The sequence below is a fragment of the Nicotiana tomentosiformis genome, chromosome 2 (assembly GCF_000390325.3).
Source record: "Nicotiana tomentosiformis chromosome 2, ASM39032v3, whole genome shotgun sequence".
NCBI lineage: Eukaryota > Viridiplantae > Streptophyta > Magnoliopsida > Solanales > Solanaceae > Nicotiana > Nicotiana tomentosiformis.
This window is the reverse complement of record NC_090813.1, coordinates 44,105,738-44,109,973: the sequence shown is the minus strand read 5'-3', so window position 1 is coordinate 44,109,973 and position 4,236 is coordinate 44,105,738.

The following is a 4,236-nucleotide window of genomic DNA, read 5'->3' as shown; positions in this document are numbered from 1 at the left end:
TTCTTGATTCTCCATGTGAATTATTATTATATCTTCTGTTCATGGGTCTTAGAAAAATACGTATTTGATAAAGTTTATTCGAAAGGCATATTGATCTTATGACATACCGAGAAATCTTATTAACGTATTTCTTATGAATTTATACATGTACATTGACCCATGACCAGATGGCATTATATACGCATATATTATATGTATATGGGATATGGGAAAAGATTATGGCGTTATATACGCACTACCACCTGATCAGCTGGTATACGTTGATGATTTAGCCACAGTGGCCGAGATGATATAATGGGATGCCCTCAGAGGCTTGATGATTTATGAACGCATATACCTAAGCATTGTATGACATTTATACGCATATGCATGGCATTGTAAATATTAACGATTCACAGAGTTATTCAGACTTACATGTTGAGTCTTTTACTCCATGTTTCTCTCATGTCTATTATTTACTGATTTTCATTCCTTACATACTCGGTACATTATTTGTACTGACGTCCCTTTTGCCTGGGGACGCTGCGTTTCATGCCCACAGGTTCCGATAGACAGGTCGAGAGCCCTACAAGTAGGCTATCAGCTCAGCAGAAAATGTTGGTGCGCTCCATTCGCTCCGGAGTTGCTTGTTTGGTCAGTATGATTTAGACGTGTATTGTTTGATATGGCGGGACTCTGTCCCGACCTTTATGAAAATTATGTGTTCTTAGAGGCTTGTAAATAGATGTCATGTACGTAAAAGATTGTATGGCCTTGTCGGCCTATGTTCAGTGTACGAGTGGTTATTTTGGTCTTATAGGCATGTATGTTTTATGTATAAGTTGGTATTACATGTTGTATTCTACTTATCTCACGGCAGCCTCTCCAGCTCAGTTATCTATGATAGTATGATATGAAAAGATACGTTATGTTAGTACTCGGTTGAGTAAGGTACCGGGTGCCCGTCGTGGCCCATCGGTTTGGGTCGTGACGAGATCTAACATATCTGAGGCTAACATTAAGGTCACAGACAGTTGAACTAAAAAGCCTATTATGCTCAATAGTCTTCTTATACTTATCCTCCAGCGGAGCATGTTTCACCCCCACAACAACAAGCTCTTCAGTTTTGGAGTTCAAGGCTGCCTCTAAGTTGGTCAATCTTACATCGGAGGCAGCCTCGCAGTCGGTTGCAGCAAGAACGACATTATGTACTTCAGCCCATTTGGCCCTGGCTTCGTCAAATTTAACCCTCAGTGGAACAATCTCTTGGATAAGGGTTACCACTTCTTGCTCGCTTTGCTGCAAACAGTCTCCAATACAATGGCCTCAGCATCTTTGGCTTCCAATTCTGAGAGGCGAACATCAGTTTGCTCCCGCTCGGCGAAAAGCTGATCCCGTGCGGAGGTAAGTTCTTCCTTTTCCGGAATCAACCTTTGGAGGCCTTCGGAAGTAAGAAAGTTGGCCTACAAAGCAAGAAAGGCAAACTCAGGATATGTTTAGGTAAAAATAGAAGAAATAACAAAGGAAGTAAAGAATGTACCGCTGTGATGTTCTGCATGGCGTTGTTCAACAAGCATTCTCCTGGGAGAGCCTGTATCTTTTCCCAATCTTTCTCTGAAGCCAAAGGCTTCAGATAATTAGCAAGTTCTACCGGCCGGGATAGTAAGTTGCATCCGGTGGAGACCGAGAGAGTAACGTTCCTCCTACTTTGCGGATCTTCAGAGGGGCAGCATAAATTTGCCTTAAATTCCCATGAACAGGGGACTGGGGAAGAGTGACATCCTCTTCTCAGACAGATACGGCCAACGGAGATGATGTAGTAGCTGCTGATGGCAATGGAGGGTGAGAAGCAGTTGCGATAAACGTAGTGCTAATTGTTGGTTGCTCGTTAATCGAAGACAGTAGGGACCCAATACTTAGCCCCGCAATACCGGGCACAGCGACTGGAACCCGAAAATGGGAGTTGGCATTTTCTACCATCTCAAACTCCCCCCAAAATGCCGAGACATCGTCCTTGGTTGGTGTAACTAACTCAACAGGTTGAGCATTTTGTTGAGTTAATGAGGATCGTCATCTTCTATGTAGAGAAGATCCCCATCACTAGCTTCTCCATCATCGTCGATCATCATGGTGTCTAGGACTGGCCCAGGAGGAGGGCTAGTCACCACAACTTCCGGAGATGACTCGGGGGAAACAATTTTCGCCCTCTTATTCTCTTCCACGGTTGTGGAGGATCGTCTTCTATTTGGTTGCGTGTCCTCCGGTCGGGTACTCCGTGAAGAAACACTTGTACCCGAAGCAGGCGCAGAGACACCTGTTCGAGTAAGCGCCTCCTGAAGCAGCCTTGCCGCGTCAGCAAGAGCAGCCAAAACGTCCTCATCGGGTACGGTAACCGAGCCCGTTGGTAGACCTAATTTCAGGAAAAAAGGGAGAAATGGTCAATATATTTCCTCGCGTAAAAAGCAAAAACGAGACGAGTTTAAGTTACCATGATTTTTGTCCTTCCACCCGTATTGGAAGGCCAGTTCTTTCCATGTGCGGGTTTCGAGCATAGTGTCATCGAAATGTTCTGGACCCACTGGGCCAAGCCTTCAACCCTAGGTGGAACCCATCGAGTTGCTAAAATAGGCAAAATGAGGAGGATCAGTACGGATATGAAGGAATTCCTGATAAAAGAGATATTGAACAAGGAGCTTACGAGTGCGGTTCCATGATTCCGGAAAGGATAAATCCGTTTCTGGAGTGATATCATTGGTGGAAACTGCAACGAACCGTTCTATCCACCCACGGTCGTTGTCGTCATCCATACTAGATAATAAAGCATGGTGGCCACGTTTGCTGAAGTTTATTATTTCCCCGCGGAAGACTTTGAGGGAATAGAGATTCATCACATGAGTTAAGAATAACTCCTCTCTCATCTCTTGGACAAACGCGGAAGGCAAGCAATCGTCCTCCACACAGAAGGACTTACTTTTGCCAAACACACTTGGTAGCGGAGGCAGAACTCCGCAATAACGGAGTCAAGCTCTCTACTCAAAGAAAACACACCCAAAGTAAAGGGATACATGTAAAAGTATGTCAAACCCTCCCTGGGTAGGGTTACTCGCTCTATTAGATCAGGAGAAACAATGTCCATATCTTGGCAGTGGTAATCCTCCTTCACAACAAAAATACTGGAAGGACGGATAGAAGAATGGTATCTGCCAATGGCCCACGTGTGAGTGCTAGCTGAAGGGAATTTCTCTTCGAAGTCGTTTGTTGTAACAAGACTTCTAGGGATGATGGTGCCCGCTTTTGGAGGAGTAGCATCCTTGGCTTTGCTTTTACCCTTTGAAGAGCTGGTGTTCTTTGAAGAAGAATCCATTATATGTTATGGATGAAGGAAAAGCTTTTTCGTTTGAAAGAAGTTAAAGAAAGGTTGAAGAACAATAAAGAGAGTTTTAGAGAGTTTGACTAGTTATGGAGTATGACTGAAGAAGGTTGATGCGTATAAGTAAAGGTTTAGGCGGCTAAATTCGTGGCCATGATTACCTCTATAACCGGAAAAAGCTATACTGAATCGTGGGATGACGCGTGTTTAGGGCATTAAATGCGGTGAGACGTTCGTCTAATCAACCGTCATAAGCTTTTCAGAAGGAATCATTGTACTTCCTTCAAAAAAGAGTGTTTCTACCAACTTCTCGATGACACAAAATTATGTCACCGGAATGTATGGGGACTATCTATATACGGTAAAATTCAACTGTACCATTTTACGGGTAAACAAACATAATGAAATAATTAAAGAAATACACAATACTTAGCCTTGAAATGAAGGTAAAATCACGAAAAACAGTAATTCTGTAGGCAGAGCTTCCGGGCACAACAGTGATGAAAACAAGGAACAACAAAGTAAAATTATGTAAAGCTTTTGATCGATTATAGCGTAAATTTTCCAAAAAAGTCGTGTTGTCTATAATGATAACGGAGCTCACTATTATAGCTATGCCTAGGGAACAAGGTCCTTGGATCATGCCCTTTTTTAGTGTCAATTATGAGAGCCATTGATGAAGCTGTATCGATGAGCATAAATGAAAAATTCTCTGTAACGGACAACACACTAAATGCTGTGGAATATCCTCCATTAAATGCTACCGGTCTGAGGGTATTTGTTGTATCTTTACGAGTATCGTTCTTTCCGGTGACAAACGGGATAACTGCCTTCAGTTCTAACTATCCCCCTCCTTAAGTTCCACATGTCATTCTCTTAAGCGGCCA